This window comes from Rhinatrema bivittatum, chromosome 5, assembly GCF_901001135.1.
Source record: "Rhinatrema bivittatum chromosome 5, aRhiBiv1.1, whole genome shotgun sequence".
NCBI lineage: Eukaryota > Metazoa > Chordata > Amphibia > Gymnophiona > Rhinatrematidae > Rhinatrema > Rhinatrema bivittatum.
The window spans coordinates 47275594-47292709 of record NC_042619.1 but is presented as its reverse complement, the minus strand read 5'-3'; positions in this window follow the sequence as shown (position 1 = coordinate 47292709).

The following is a 17116-nucleotide window of genomic DNA, read 5'->3' as shown; positions in this document are numbered from 1 at the left end:
TAGAACTCTACCCCCATTCTATGTCTTTTTAATATCCTAAATAGTCTCTCATGAGGGACTTTGTCAAATGCTTTCTGGAAATCCAGATACACTATATCAACTGGCTCACCTTTATCCACATGTTTATTTACACCCTCAAAAAAATGTAGAGAATTTGTGAGGCAAGACTTCCCTTGGCTAAATCCATGTGGCTTTGTCCCATTAAACTATGCTTATCTATAAGTTCAGCAGTTTTGTTCTTCATGATAGTTTCTACCATTTTGCCTGGTCTGAAGTTTCCTGGATCACCCCTTGATCCCTTTCTAAATATTGGCGTTATATTGGCAACCCTCCAGTCTTCAGGTACCATATATGATGTTACTGATAGTTTAAAAATTTTCAATAGCAGGTCTGAAATTTAATTTTTCATTTCTTTCAGCACTCTGGGATGTATACCATTTGGTCCAGGTGATTTGCTACTCTTTAGTTTGTCAATTTGCCCTAGCACATCTTCCAGGTTCACTGAAATTTGTTTCAACTCTTCTGAATCATCACCTTTGAATATCATTTCTGGCATGGGTATGTTTCTTAAATCTTCCTCAGTGAATACCAAAGCAAAGAATTCATTAGTCCCTCTGCTATGGTTTTGTCATCCCTAAGTGCCCCTTTTACTCCTTGATCATCTAATGGTCCAACTGACTCCCTCGCAGGCTTTTGCCTCGAATGCACTATAAAAAAATGTTATTATGAGCCATAGCAAGCTTCTTTTCAAATTCTCTCTTTGCCTTCCTTATTAATGCTTTGCATATGACTTGCCAGTGCTTATGCTGTGGGAGATACGCACTAATCTGGGCGGCTTTTAAAATTCACCTTGAAATGTGTACAAGTGTGGCTTATTGGAGCTACTTCTTGTTCCTTTCATCTCGGTTCTCACAAAACCTGCTTTTGGAACAGTAAGACATAACAGCTGTAACATAATTTATTCTATAATACCATATATTCAGGTGAATTTTCAAAACATTGTGCATGTAAAAATTAGCATAATCACACAAAAGTAATTGTTGCTTGTGTATTCAGAATTTTATAAAAGTTCAAAATATGAATGCATTTTCACTTTTGCGCACACATAGACATGTGCAGAAAAGGTGCGGTCTAGTAGTGTTCCTGGGCGGGGCCAACAGTTATGCACTAAGGGCCGGATTTTAAAAAGGTTACGTGTGCCGGGCCTATTTTCAAAAGGCCCAGCGACGCAAGTAAAGCCCCGAGATGCGTGTAAGTCCCGGGGCTTTGCTAAAGGGGAGGTGTGTGGGCGGGGCGGTCCGGGGTGGGGCAGGGTCAGGTTCCCGGCACAGTGGCCATATTTGCCACTGTGCCGGGGATCGCATGCCAGCAGTCAGCTGGTGGTTGCAACTTGCACCTGCCTGGAGGCAGGCGCAAAAGGTAAAATAAAAGTCAGGGGGGTTAGAGTAGGGATAGGGGGGGAAGGTTAGGGGAAGGGGAGGTAAGGTCAGGCTAGGGGGAAGGGAATGGGGGAAGGCAGCGTGGCTCGGTGCGCCAAGATGCACAATTGTGCACCCCCTTGCGCGCGCCGACCCAGGATTTTATAACATTCGCGCACCTGTGCGTGCATGTTATAAAATTGGGCATACATGTGCGTGCGCCGGGTAGCACGTGCACATGTATGCCCGCGAGCAACCTTTTAAAATCTACCCCTAATAGCTTCATTTTAAAAGGCCGGTGCACACCAATACCAGGAGATACACGTGGCCGGGCCGCATGCATTTGCAAAGTGCCGTGGACATTGTGTATCTCCCGGTACATGCAGAAGAGCCAGCTTTGAAAAATGGGTGGGCTGGGGAGGGCTGGGGGTGGGGTCTGGGTGGGCCATGGGGACTGTCTTGCTAAAGCACGTGCTGGCAGCTGGCCGACCCGCGCAACTTACTGCTGATCCAGAGAGCAGGTAATTTAAAAAAAAAATAAAAAAAGAGTAGTTGGGGGGGGGGGGGGGGGGGGGTTAGAGGTTGGAGAGGATAGGGGAAAAGGCAGGCAGGTCAGCTAGGGGGTTTAAGAAGCTTGCTCCCAGTCTGCTCCTTTATTGGAGCGGACTGGGAGGGAACTGGGAAGACCTAGTCTGTTGTCGCGAGCATCTTGCAAAATTGCACCCCCTTACGTGCGTGAGTCAGCACCCACGTGCACATGCACATGCCAATATAAAAATAGGCACACATGTGTGTGGAGGTAGTGGATTTTATAACATGCACATGTCAACGTGCACATGTTGTAAAATTGGCTTGTCCATGTGCGTGCGCCAGGAACCATGCGCAGATGGACGCCTGCACGGTTATTTTAGAATTTACCTTAAAGGTTGCTATTGTAAAAGACACTTATGTGCATACAATTTCCAAACTTACTCGCATATTTTTACACTTGCTAATTATCTGGCGTAAGTGATAATAAATGTGTTTATTGTGTAGTATTGACTGGGTGAGAGGTCTGGGGAGTTCAGGCTGAAGAACCAGGAGGAACCTGATGACCTGGAGAAGGACTATGCAAAATGGTGGATTAATTACTTAAATTAGTAACTTCACTCATGTGCGAATGTTTTAAAATACACTGATTTATGCATGTAAATCCTGACTCCCACAAGTAAGTCCTACTTTATTTTGACACATAAAATATATGACGGAAACTTTCAAAGTGGCGCGCAGGTGCACATGTGCACGTGTTCATCAGCACGTGCACAGGGATGTTGCTGTTATTATAACATTCATGTGTATATGCATGCATGTTATAAAATAACCTGGCCGTGTGCACAATAGTGTTATAAAAGACTATGGCAAAATTACGCTTAGCCTCATACATGCATACCGTATATGCTACCATATACAATTCTTCTAAAATTATCCTTGTTGTGTATCACCAACTAGACTTGTCCAAGATTTCATATAGTTGGGACTTTGTACTTCACAGACTGACAAAGTGTACCAATTAGCAAATAATGTATCTGTTGATTCTCTGTTGACACCTCAGGTCCTGTAGAATACATTTCTTAAGTTTGTTCATTAATCATATGGCATGTCAGTTTCATGCCCAGAACAAAGCTGTTGACTACTCAAGCTCTTATTTCTGAATTATTAGTAATTATGAAAGTCACCTCACTGACTCAGCAGCAGGCAGACAACATCGGGACTGACAGTGAGTCTTTTATCCCATTCTGCGTCTATTGGGGAAAACATAGCAAATCAGACTCACAGTCAACATTCCGTCAGGCTAATCCCACCCTGCGTTAAGACATGGCAGGCAATAAATACTGTGTAGCTCACAGCTCTTTCAGACTTACATTTAGTGAGATGTTGATATCAAGCACAATTTGTCAACTGGTTTGAATATCTTGGAAAAATAACTGAAATAACTATGCTTGTGGTGTTAAGTAGCCTCATACCTAAGTAGCTATTTCTATCTTTTATGTTATATGCAAGCAACAAAACCGTAAGGTGAAACAGCACAGCGGCATCAAAACCCCAAGGCATCATGAGAGGCACAAAGAGCTCCAGCAAAAGAGGAATGAACAAAAATGGCTGAAGGCACCGAAAAAACAGGAAAGCAGCACCAACAGTGCCAGGAATACTCAAAGGCATTGTAAAGAGGCAAAATATATCCAAAGTCACAGAGTTCTCAAAGGTAGCACGAGAGGGCGAGGAGCAGGCTGGGCAATTACAGCAGCAAACTATACAGGTGGGTGGGAGGAAAAGCAGGCACTTTCTCTTTTTTCTTCCCCGTTTTTACTTTTTAGGGACAAAACACCCCAGCTCCAGTCAGTCTAGGGATGTGTAACAGAACTGTTTGCTTGCTGCTTTTAGGAGAAAGAAAATTAGGAGAAATAAAACCAATGTAGGCTTTAATGGAAAATAAAAAAATGAATATTTTTTCATTGATTTTTTTGTGGCAATAGCTATTTATATTCATTTTCCATGAACTAAAACAAATCTACCTGATTTGATTTTAATTCCTTATTTTGTTTTAAACAAATGTACATCCCTACTACATAGATATCTAATTACTTGAATATGCCATATGCATTATTGGGTTTACACATTTTCTACTTTTTGTATTATCTGCAAAAAAAAAAAACCTTTCCTACCAGCATCTCTTCAATATCACTTATACAAAATTTTAAACTAAATAAGATCCAGGATTGATCCACAAATTACTCCATTAACAAACTCTTTCTTCATTTTTTTAAACTTATCTTATAAAGTTTCTAAAACTAAACAGAAGAAGCATTACATCTTGCAAAGAAAAAATGGAGCACGATATGGGAAAAATAAAGTACAAGAACACCATAAAAACATAAAAGAAATTAACGTTTCAAGTTCCAGCTTAAGTCCTTAAAGAAGACAAAATAACTCGATCACAAATAAATTAAGAAATAAAGCAAAAATATCTCATTATAACCACAAAATCTGTTTTTTGTGTTTGCCTTTTTCTGTTTTTGTCTTTGATTATTTCTTATTATCTGTTAAGACTATTATGTTGCTTTGAGCTGTCTATATATACAGTATAGGGTGGGAAGCGGCTAACAAATTATTTAAAATAAACATCCTGCAAAACTAAACTTCTCGCAAATCCATGATTTTGTACCCCCCCAAATAAAATCAAAATTCGTGAACGTGGACTAGTGAAGGAATGTAGGTTAGCTACCCTGTTTCGTCCTCCAAGAAAACCCCCAAATGATGAGCGTCAACAAAACTAGTGCATTTCCTGATATTTTATCAACTATTTGCAAGGAAGTTGCAGCAAGATCTGTGCACCAATGTAAAAAACTTCTGAGTGCATTTCCAAAAATGTCTTCTGTCATTTCTGTTAGCCGTGCAAACATCCAAGAAATCACCTTCTTTGTGGCCCTAAAAGGAAACATCCTTACTCTGAAATACAAATATTTAGTCAAGTCTTTATTAAGTTCTGAATATATGTAGCAATAAGTATAGCCCTTGAAAAATCTTCTTTTTGTGATGTTTCAAGAATGAAGGTTATGTCCAAATTATCATTTGAGTGCTGGGCATCACCTACTGATCCCAAATGACCTATATTGCCTTTTGCCATGGCTAAATAGAATAGGAGTGTTCAGATAAAAAAATAAAATGCTTTTTCATTTTGTTTTCATTGTGTTTCATTTTAGTGCAGACTATATTTAGTGCAGCCTATTTTTAGTGCATACTAATTAGATTTAGTGCACACTAAAAAAATGAAGGTCCAATATTAAAAGGGCCGGACGCGTAAAACCCAGGGGTTACGCGCACAAGTGCTGGGCCCTGCAAAAGGGGCAGGCTGGGGGGGGGGGCGTGGTCTGGGCGGGGAGGGGCATGGCAAGGGCTGACTAGGACAGTGGCCATTGGACCCTATTCCGGGGAAACGCTCGCCCGCAGCCAGCCGGCGCATGACTTGCTTCTGCTCCAATGGAGCAGATAAGTAAAAAAAATAAAAAAATAGGGTAGATAGGGTTAGTTTAGGGGTTGGGGAGAAAGGGGAGATAAGCGTAAAAGAAAGTTCCCTCCTAGTCTGCTACTTAATTGGAACGGACTGAGAGAGAACTGGGCAAAGGCCCGATCGTGTCACCGCACGTAAGTTACAAAATCTCCCCCCACCACCACCACCACTGCGCGCATGAGTCCCGTCCTGCCCGCACATACACGTGTGGATTTTAAAATCCGGCACACATGTGCACGCGTCCACCAGATGCTATAACATGCACACGCCAGCGCGCACATTATGCAATCGGCGCATCCATCTCCACACACCGGGAACCTCGCACACATGGACGCGCGTGCGTTTTTTTTTTTTTTTTTTTTTAAATCTACCTCTTAGTGCACACTCATCGTCCCCCTCCAGCAGAATGACAGAAATGCACAACCCTATATAGAAAGCATTAGTTATTCATAGCATGGCTTCTTCTGGTATCTTCATAATCTCATAGAGATACTGCTTTAACAGTATAAGAGGAGCCACATTGGTTTTTCTTATAATATTAGGAAAAGGCACATAGCTTTTTCTCTGCAGAATCAATTCTTTGGAATTTCCAGTTTCCTGAGAAGTGGGTATTAATTGTAGTAGTGCTGCTGGCTGTCAGGGGGGGAGGAATACAGGATGGATTTTCTGATTATTATTGTTTTGAATGATGAGCTGGTGGCTGACTGAAATTGAGGTGGCTGGAAAAAGGAAGGGAGGAGAAAGAGAAGGGGGAGGCATTTTTTTTTTTTTTTTTTTAGAAAACAATTTTCTTAAGCTGGCTAGTTACCTTTTTAAAATGATACAGACCAGCTTCATGGCTGATCCGTGGGATTAAAGACTGGGTAGGGGAGGGAACACATCTTCTCACCATTCCCACTCTAATTTTGTGGGGGACCCCTTGTACCTCCTATCCCCCTGCTCATCAGTACTGCACTTGGTCCATGTAGTTTAAGGAAGGCAACTAGTCAGTCCCTGACATGCAAGAGGTTGAGAAACATTGGCAACAGAGCCGGGCTCGGCAGACCACGGGGTATCTCCTGGGCAGTTTTGGGGGAAATCCCCGGGCCGATCTTTACCCGGAATCCGCCCCTGGCTCCAGCCTATACTGCTGTAGACATTCTTTGGGCTCCACAGGCATCTAAGATTACCTGAGGGCCCACAGCCATATTTTCATAAAGTTGCAGCTCCCCCAGGGTTCCAGTTGCACTCAGGATGGGCACCATGGTACTTTCCTTAGCAATCAGGATCCGGGTCTCTGCTTCCAGTTGAGGCTAACCAAGCAACCACTATGGTATAGGTTTGCCAACTGGCAACAAATTTGTAGGATAGGCAGATCCATGTCACAGCTGTAATCCTATGCATATGGAACAAACCAACTTAATGTAGCTTTCTATCTCATCCATATTTTGTTGGTGCACAGAGGTGGTATGGATTGTTCTGTAGGGTCTCAAACAATTAAAATATTTATATATTATTCTATCTCCAATTCTAGATGGTTAAAAAAACCCACATCCATAAAATATACAGACAAAAAAATCAAATAATATTAGCTTACAAAATTAAAATATCAGCATAATAAGCCAAATATATCACAAATCTTAGGAACTATGAATATAGCAAAGAGTGTTGCATTAAAATAAATTAGTACAGCTAATGCTCTCAGTAGTTTTAACAGTATGCATACTTGATTGCAATTGTGCATTGATTAATAACCACCACCACTAACTAGCAAGCAGATTTAACTATTTTCCCAGTGCTATCCAAAGGCATATCATCCTTATGTCAAACTATGGCCCAGAGAAATACTAAAATAGCCTAGCAGATAAAGAACAAATTATTGCTGATATTAAAGGGGTCCTTGATCACATTGGGAGCTCCAAGAAAAAATGACCACAGTCACAAATGCAAACAAGGGAAAATCATATGCAAATGAGCCTTTACCAGGAACCCACAAAATAGCATCTTATGTTCTTTGTCCATGCTATTTTGCAAGTCCTTGGTGCATAACTGCTATTTAATACCTGCCTAGGACTTAGTGTTAACTAGCTTCCAAGCATGGTAAGACCTGAAATCCCTATGCTGAGCAGTCTGAAGTGATCATGGAGGATTTCACTAATTCCTCCATAGAACATAAGACTTGCCATACTGAGTTAGACCAAAGGTCCATCAAGCCTAGGATCCTGTTTCCAACAGTGGCCGAACCAGGACACAAGTAATCAGCAGGATCCCAGGGGTAGATAGTTTCCACACTGTTTATCCCAAGAATAAGCAGTGAATTTCTGCAACTCTACCTTAATAATGGTTAATGGACTTTTCCTCCAGGGACTTGTCCAAATCTTTTTTAAATGGAGGTACACTAATAGCTTTCACCACATCCTCTAGCAATGGATTCCAGAGCTTAATTATGCAGAGTAGGGACACCTATAGCACCACCACCCCAGATACACCCACCCACAGCAGAGACAACAAATCCTTCAAAAAGTAGGTATTCCCCCCCATGACAGAGGCAAAAGCCTTTCTGAGGATAAGGAGTTCTCTCTTGAGGGAACAGCACCCCCCCCCCCCTCCAATGCCCTCCCTGAGCTCCCAGGCATCCCTCCAGAAGGTGAATTTTGAGGGTCCCAGATTTTCACAGCAGGAGGAAAGACAAAACCCTCTTGTCTGCAACATCACTCAATGTAGAATGAAACACCTTCTGATGAGGTATCCTTACAGAGGTAGTTCTGAGGGCAAGAGAGCTGTTACGGATGCACTAGGAAAGCCCTGGGAAGGGCATAGAGGTGTGATTGCTTGCTCCTGAGAGCCCTTGGGCCTGAGGTGGCTCAGGGAGGAGCCCCAAGACACACCTCGAGTGAGATAAGCAAGTACAAGCATGGGCACAGGAGGAGGATGAAGTGGGTCAACCCTCTGTTGAACCAAGACATACTATAAATGACAGAGGGTAGGAAACTCTGAGGCAAGATACTGGAGTAGGAGATTCCTAATCGGTGAGAGTCAAAGAGTCAGAGTACATAGGGAACGAGGACTCCTGGAACTTGGATGAGAAGAGGACTCCTGGACTGGACGAGACGAGATGAGACTCTCGAAGATGTGGAGACTTGGACAAGATGATACTCTTGAAAACTTGGACAAGGGTAGACACTGGAAGGCTTGAATGAGGGGAGACACTCGAAGATTTGAACAAGACAGTACTCTTGAAGACTTGGACAAGGGAATACTCGAAGATGAAGAAGAGATGAGGCTCTTGGAGACTTGGGAGAGTGCTGTCCCTCAGGGCACCCTACACAGCCTGACGTGGACTGGTCATGGACCACCCTGTCCTCTGCATGCCCTACACAACCTGGAAGGCTGGTCACAGACCACACTGAGAGCGGAACGTGCACAGAGAAGAGAAGCGAGTCCAGACAGCACTTGAGAGAAGTCTAACCAGAGATGATTCCGGTCACCTGAAGACTGATACCGGGAACACCGGACGCTTCTGTGAAGGATGACAAGAGGAGAAGTCCAGAGGATGGTAAGGCTGCTGGCGGATTCTTCAGGAGTGCAAGAGAGGAAGTCTCAAGCGCAGATCATCTAGACATCTGGACACCTGGATGTCTGGATCTTGGAATGAGAAGACAACTGGACATCAGGGTCTCTGGACAAATGGGACGATGGACACAGGTAGAGTAGACTACTGGATGATTAGAGATCTGAAGGTTGTAGAGAAGAGGATGATGGAATCAGGACAAAGGACGTCTGGATGAAGGATATCTGGATTAATGGAACCAGAGGACAACTGGACATTTAGACATCTGGACATCAGGACATCGGAAACGTCAGGGACATCTGAGATGGATGAGGAACCTTGAGTCTTATGAAAGGAAAGCCGAGGGCTGGGACATACCACGAAGATGATCCAACAAGGGATGAAACCTGGAGCGTCGGACGGAGATCAGGAAGAAGAAGACATGGAACATGAAGTCTTCCAGACAGGAGCAGCAAGATGAACCACAATGGATGCGATGGAACTCCATGGAGGATGAAACTCCGAAGATGGATTCTGGAGAGGTTGTAACTCCTTGGTATAACTCCATCCAAAGGCACTGAGGAACTGAAGCAGTGCCTATTTATAAGGCAGGACCAGGAAGAGCCCTGAAGACGTCATCAGGGAGGAGACAGGAGGACTTCCTGTCTCTGGCCCTTTAAAATAAGAAGGAAGCTGCACGGCTAGCTCTTAGAGAGAGCCCTGAAAGTAAGTAGGCGGAGCTAGGAGCCTGCAGCAGCGTCCTGGAAGCAAGGAGAAGAAGGAGAAGGCCGGTGGTGGCTCCTGCCACTGAAGAGGAGCTGCAGGGGGCAGGATCTGACCCCAATGAAGAGGAGATGGTGGTGGCGGCTCCCTGCTACGAAGAAAGGCTTCGGTGGCGGCACTCGCACTGCGGAGAAGGAGGGAATCCTGGTGAGAGGACTCCCCCAATTGAGAAGCTGGCAGAGTGGCTCCAGCCATGCAGATGGCAGGCAGCAGTGGCCATGAAGGAGAAAGGAGGCGCTGCAGTGGTCCGGGCCGTGAGGAGGCCTGCAGCACGCCGGCTGCATGGAAAAAAGGTGAGGGCCTGTCCGCAGGATGGGGTCCGTGGGCAGGAGCGTAACAAGAGCATTTCCTTCCCTTCTGCCCAAGAAGACCTGAGAACTTCTGGAATGGTAAGCTACTCTCTGGGAAAGGGGGCTTGTGATCAGCCCCAGGGTCAGGTGTGAGTTTTTGTCCTGGGAGAGAGAAAAGGAGCAGAAGGCTCATTAATATGCATACTGCTACTGTAGCTACACTAATGTAGCCAAAATTGAACATGCATATGCTTAAACTAACTGCATACCATGTTTTGTGGCTTTTTAGTGTGCGTATAAAAACTTTTTTGCGAGCCCACACTAAAACCTTTCAGTGTGAATTTTATTGTATAGGCTCCATTTTAACATAGCTGATAGTTGGTAGATAAGGACCAACTGACGTAACCAGTCTGCCCAATTGTCTTTCTGGGACAAGCAGAATGGTAGTCCTCACACATAGGTGACAGCATCGGATGGAGCCCAGCGCGGAACTTTGATGTCAAAGAATCTAGAGCTTTCAGCATTCCCTACTGAGCATGTGCAGCTGTAGTCATTACCCTGCCCCCTAGGCAGAGTCCCTCAGTCTCTTTTTTTTTTCCAAGGAGCCGTGTGGTTGTGGAAGCCATGTGCTCATGGTATTCAGCTTTGCTCTCTTCTCACAGTTTTTGTAAGTGATTTTTTCTAGAGCTGCAGCTGTTTTCTTCCCTTTTCTCTTAAAGTAGTTTACTTTCCTATTTTTCCTCTTCTTTTCAATTGTCTGTTGGCTGCATGGTAGACTTTCCACTGTGCAGCCTGGCAGAGTCTGTCAGTTACAAAAACTGCAGGAGCAGGGTTTTTTGGGGGTTTTTTTTTATCTGTGACCTGTGTAACAAGATGCCCAAATGGGAGGTAGGCAGAACTGCACCGTACTAAACAAACAAACACACACACACACACACACACTATGATACAAGATACGAGATATACAGTAATGAGAATATAGCTTTATTTACAGCACACATACTTCATTTCCCGTGACTATAATTCATACCAAATCAGCATCCTGCCACTCATCAGGTCAGGGAACCCCAGTGCGACTGAAAAACAGGAGCACACAGCTAATCAGCATCCTGCCACTCATCAGGTCGGGGAACCCCGGTGCGACCGAAAAACAGGAGCACACAGCTTCAACGGGAAAGATCCTGCGCCACTCGTCAGTGCACAGGTGAGGCTCCAAGTTCCCACCGGAGGACCCTGAACTTTTATAGGGCTTTGTAAACAAGTGTGTGTGCATAGATGAGCCAGCACCTGGGTCTGGGAACCTTTCTGAAGGGCTGCTGGCCAGGCATTCCTTCTCCTGTTGAATCAAGTTCCAGGCAGAGACAAGTTACTCTCCCCCACAACCACTTGTGTAAGCCCTGCTGATACAGATTTTTGCTTAAAAAACAAGTCCCCAGCTTAAAAAGTGACAGGACAGCATAATGCTTGTTCTGAGAGCATTTTTTTAACCCATCGTATTACATTACATAGAACATAGAAACATAGAAATGACGGCAGAAGAAGACCGAATGGCCCATCCAGTCTGCCCAGCAAGCCTCACACATTTTTTCTCTCATTCTTATCTGTTACTCTTAGCTCCTTGTTCTATTCCCCTTCCACCCCCACCATTAATGTAGAGAGCAGTGATGGAGCTGCATGCAAGTGAAATATCTAGCTTGATTAGTTAGGGGTAGTAGGGGCAGTAACCGCCGCGATAAGCAAGCTACACCCATGCTTATTTGTTTTACCTAGACTATGTTGTACAGCTCTTGTTGGTTTTTTTTTTTTTTTTTTTCTTCTCCCCTGCTGTAGAAGCAGAGAGCCATGCTGGATATGCATTGAAAGTGAAGTATCAGGCACATTTGGTTGGGGTAGTAACCGCCGTAACAAGCCAGCTACTCCTCGCTTTGTGATTGCGAATCCTTTTTTTTCTTCACCCCTGTCGTTGAAGCTATGCAGGATGTGTGTGAAGCATCAGGTTTTTTTTTTGTTTTTTTTTTTCCCCCTGCCCTTGAAGCAGAGAGCTATGCTGGAAATGCGTGATGTATCAGTCTTTCTCCCATGCCGATGCAGGAGAGAACCATGCTGGATATGCATGGAAAGTGAAGTATCAGGCACATTTGGTTTGGGGTAGTAACCGCCGTAACAAGCCAGCTACTCCCCGCGTTTTGAGTGCGAACCCTTTTTCTTCTCCTTTGCCGTTGTAGCAGAGAGGTCTGCTGGATGTGTGAAGTATCAGTTATTCTTCTCCCCTGTCATTGAAGCAGAGAGCTATGCTGTATATGCATTGAAAGTGAAGTATCAGGCATATTTGGTTTGGGGTAGTAACCGCCGTAACAAGCCAGCTACTCCCCTCTTTATGAGTGCAAATCCTTTTTTCCATTACCTCTTGCTGTTGAAGCTTAGAGCGATGTAGGAGTCACAGTAAGCATGTGTATGTTTATTTAGTAAGGGTATTGTGTCAATAGCCATCATTCTGGCGAGTCACCCACTCTTCATTGGTGGCCTCTTGACTTTATGGATCCGCAGTGTTTATCCCACGCCCCTTTGAAGTCTTTCACAGTTCTGGTCTTCACCACTTCCTCCGGAAGGGCATTCCAGGCATCCACCACCCTCTCCGTGAAGAAATACTTCCTGACATTGGTTCTGAATCTTCCTCCCTGGAGCCTCAAATCGTGACCCCTGGTTCTGCTGATTATTTTCCTACGGAAGAGGTTTGTCGTTGTTTTTGGATCATTAAAACCTTTCAAGTATCTGAAAGTCTGTATCATATCACCTCTGCTCCTCCTCTCCTCCAGGGTGTACATATTTAGATTCTTCAATCTCTCCTCGTACGTCATCCTATGAAGATCCTCCACCTTCCTGGTCGCCCTTCTCTGTACCGCTTCCATCTTGTCTTTGTCTTTTTGTAGATACGGTCTCCAGAACTGAACACAGTACTCCAGGTGAGGCCTCACCAAGGAGTACATAAGAACATAAGAACATGCCATACTGGGTCAGACCAAGGGTCCATCAAGCCCAGCATCCTGTTTCCAACAGTGACCAATCCAGGCCATAAGAACCTGGCAAGTACCCAAAAACTAAGTCTATTCCATGTTACCGTTGCTAGTAATAGCAGTGGCTATTTTCTAAGTCAACTCAATTAATAGCAGGTAATGGACTTCTCCTCCAAGAACTTATCCAATCCTTTTTTAAACACAGCTATACTAACTGCACTAACCACATTCTCTGGCAACAAATTCCAGAGTTTAATTGTGCGTTGAGTAAAAAAGAACTTTCTCCGATTAGTTTTAAATGTGCCCCGTGCAAACTTCATGGAGTGCCCCCTAGTCTTTCTATTATCTGAAAGAGTAAATAACCGATTCACATCTACCCATTCTAGACCTCTCATGATTTTAAACATCTCTATCATATCCCCCCTCAGCCATCTCTTCTCCAAGCTGAAAAGTCTTAACCTCTTTAGTCTTTCCTCATAGGGGACAAATTACATATGGTCTCTTCATAATGCACCTTTCTAATCCATGCTTGTGTTACTAAAGCAGAATACATGTTAACATATACATACAAAAAGTACTGTTATTAGTACTCAAACTATTAAAATGGGGTGAATTACCCAATTCAAAAAATTAGTAGCTTTTGGTGAAGTGCCAGTAAAAATATCCCACCAACTATGGGCTGTGTCTGATTCAGTTTTAGCTGCTAATTTGATAACTTATCCTGAGTAATAATGGCTTGAGCTTTGTTGCCAACATGGACTGATTAATCAAGCTAACATGATGTTGCAATGTACAAAGTCCTTAATTAAAAAAGAAAATCACAGTCTATTAGTCTATTGCTCTCTCTCTTCTTTCTGGCTGTCTCACCTATACAAAACTTAAAAACCTTCAAAAAAGAACTAAAAACCTGTGGGGCGGATTTTAAAAGCCCTGCTCGCGTAAATCCGCCCGGATTTACGCGAGCAGGGCCTTGCGTGCTGGCGCGCCTATTTTCCATAGGCCACCGGCGCGCGCAGAACCCCAGGACGCGCGTAGGTCCCGGGGTTTTTGGAAGGGGGCGTGTTGGGGGCGTGTCAGGGGCGGGGCCGAATGACGTGGCGTTTGGGGGTGGGGCGCGGCGTTTCAGGGGCGGGCCCAGGGGCGTGGTGCCGACCCGGGGCGTTCCGGGGGCGTGGCCGCGCCCTCCAGAACCACCCCCGGGTTGGGTCTCAGCGCGCCAGCAGCCCGCTGGCTCGCGTGGATTTACGTCTCCCTCCAGGAGGCGTAAATCCGTGGATAAAGGTAAGGGGGGGGTTTAGATAGATATATGCATTAAACACTGGTACCCTTAGGACTAGCAAATATAAAAGACCAGGGCTACTACCATATTTGCAAGAAAAGCTAAATCCATTAACTCATTGCTCCCTCTGTGCAGTTGGTCAGAATAGCCTTATCAATAAAACCTAAGCCCCATCTAAGCTGCATGGCCCTGGAATTTAACTGACCCAGAAGTCTGCCCAATTTAAAACATTAGCAAGGTGTGCCTCTGGCCTGTCTGGAGTATCCACAGAAATCCATCTCAGTATCTTCCATCATCCGTTGTGATCTCCATTCTGCTTGTTGTATGTGGTTGGCCTCTCTGACTTCTGGGGGACACCCAGTTCATCAGGATATATAGGCCAACATTTATTGATTATCCAGTATCAGGCCTACTGCGCTCAGTATAGCCTGTGTCCACATGTGCAGTTATTTGGGTGCCTCTCTACCCCTCCATGAAGTATTATCTCAGGTCTTTGCTCAACGACCTCTCCCACTGGCAGCATACAGCCTGCTAATCTCCTTATCTTTTAGGTATCTGGAACAGTTAAATTCAGGTGAAGTACATACTCCCCCAACCCCTGGTGGTGCCAAAAAAAATCCAACCCAACAACAATAAAAAAAAATAAAATTCCTGTTTCAAAAATCTATTCTAGTTCTTTCTACAAAAAGAAAAATTACTATCTGAACCATTAACACAGAGAAGAGCAACTACGGAGCAATAAAAGTGCATCAATTCAGACTGTATCATTAATGTGATAATCAAAATAGTAGCATCTGCAAGTAACAGTGTGACTAGTTATTAGCTGAGTTTATCATAATCATATTTCATCATGATAATCAGTTATTACATTTCAAAGAGAGATACATGTTCTTAAAAACAGTGTCTAAATAATGCCACCCCCATGAAATAAGGAAATTCTGAGCACTTCAGTCCATAAAATGAAAGATGCAAGATGTCTTCTGTGGCAAAGGGTGGGATGATTTCACGTTATGAGGTCAATGACAAATGATGTGTACAATTCTGATGGCCCAGCACTCTGGAAGCTGTCCTTGAAGTACAGCCTCTGCACTCTCATCACTAATTCAGATTTTTGTTGTATGGATTAATACCTGATATGAGATGAATAAAAAACTGAGATTAAGTAAATAAGAAACTCTACAATAAACATCAATAACTCCTTGTATGTAATAATCCCTATATACACTATTCATATGGATATCCAATATTATTTTGTCATAGTTCAAAGAAACAGCTACAAAATGTCTAATCCATTCTTTGTTTCCCTACTTTCTTATAAAGTAACACACAATATTCAGACAAAAGCAGCCCAGATGTTTAGACATCCTTTCACTCAAACTGTAGATAAACCCTAAAAGGTGGAAGGAGGAAAAGTGGAAGAAAAAGAAAACAAAAAACCACCCACAGTACCCCCTTACTTGCAAGTAAACAAAATTTAACAGTGAAAAAAGGAGGAAGAGAAAAGGGAAGAAAAAATAAAAAATTAAATTATCATCCCTTAGCATATTATACTCTAGAATAGGGATGTGAATCATTTTTCAACGATTAAAATTATCGTCTGATAATTTTAAAATCGTCTTAAATCATTAAAGAACACGATACAATAGGAATTCTAACGATTTATCTTTAAAAAATCGTTAATCGGGTTAGTGCGCACTAACCGGGAGTTAGTGCGCACTAAAAGAAAATGGTACAAATTGACACTTTTCAGGTCAGTTAGGAATGAATATATATTCCTATTGGCTGTCTGCCCTTTTATTTATTGATGTTACCAAGGTTCCTACTGAGGTGATGGTTGGGGGGATGGGAAATGGAAACGGTTGGTAGCGTGACAAAAAAAGTAATGTGATCAGTCAATGTGACTAGAACTTGTGCCTATCCCTGATACCGGGAGTGTTGTGATCTTCCTGCACACAGTTCCCTAACCCTGATACTGGGAGTGTTGTGATCTTCCTGCACACAGTGCCCTAACCCTGATACCAGGGGTGTTGTGTTCTTCCTGCACACAGTGCCCTAACCCTGATACCGGGAATGTTGTGATCTTCCTGCACGCAGTGCCTTAACCCTGATACCAGGGGTGTTGTGATCTTCCTGCACACAGTGCCCTAACCCTGATATCAGGAATGTTGTGATCTTCCTGCATGCAGTGCCCTATCCCTGATACCGGGGGTGTTGTGATCTTCCTGCACTGAGCAGGGATAGGGCACTGCATACAGGAAGATCACAACCCTCCCGGTATCAGGGTTAGGGCACTGTGTACAGGAAGATCACAATACTCCCGGTATCAGGGATACGGCACTGCGTGCAGGAAGATCACAACACTCCCGGTATCAGGGATAGGGCACTGAGTGCAGGAAGATCACAACACCCCCGGTATCAGGGATAGGGCACTGCATGCAGGAAGATCACAACACTCCCGGTATCAGGGATACGGCACTGCATGCCGGAAGATCACAACACTCCCGGATTCAGGGATAGGGCACTGCATGCAGGAAAATCACAACACTCCCGGTATCAGGCTTAGGGCACTAGTGTGTGCAGGAAGATTACAACACTCCCAGTATCAGGGATATGGCACTGCATGCAGGAAGATCACAACACTCCCGGTATCAGGGTTAGGGCACTGCATGCAGGAAGATCACAACACTCCCGGTATCAGGGTTAGGGCACTAGTGTGTGCAGGAAGATTACAACACTCTCAGTATCAGGGATATGG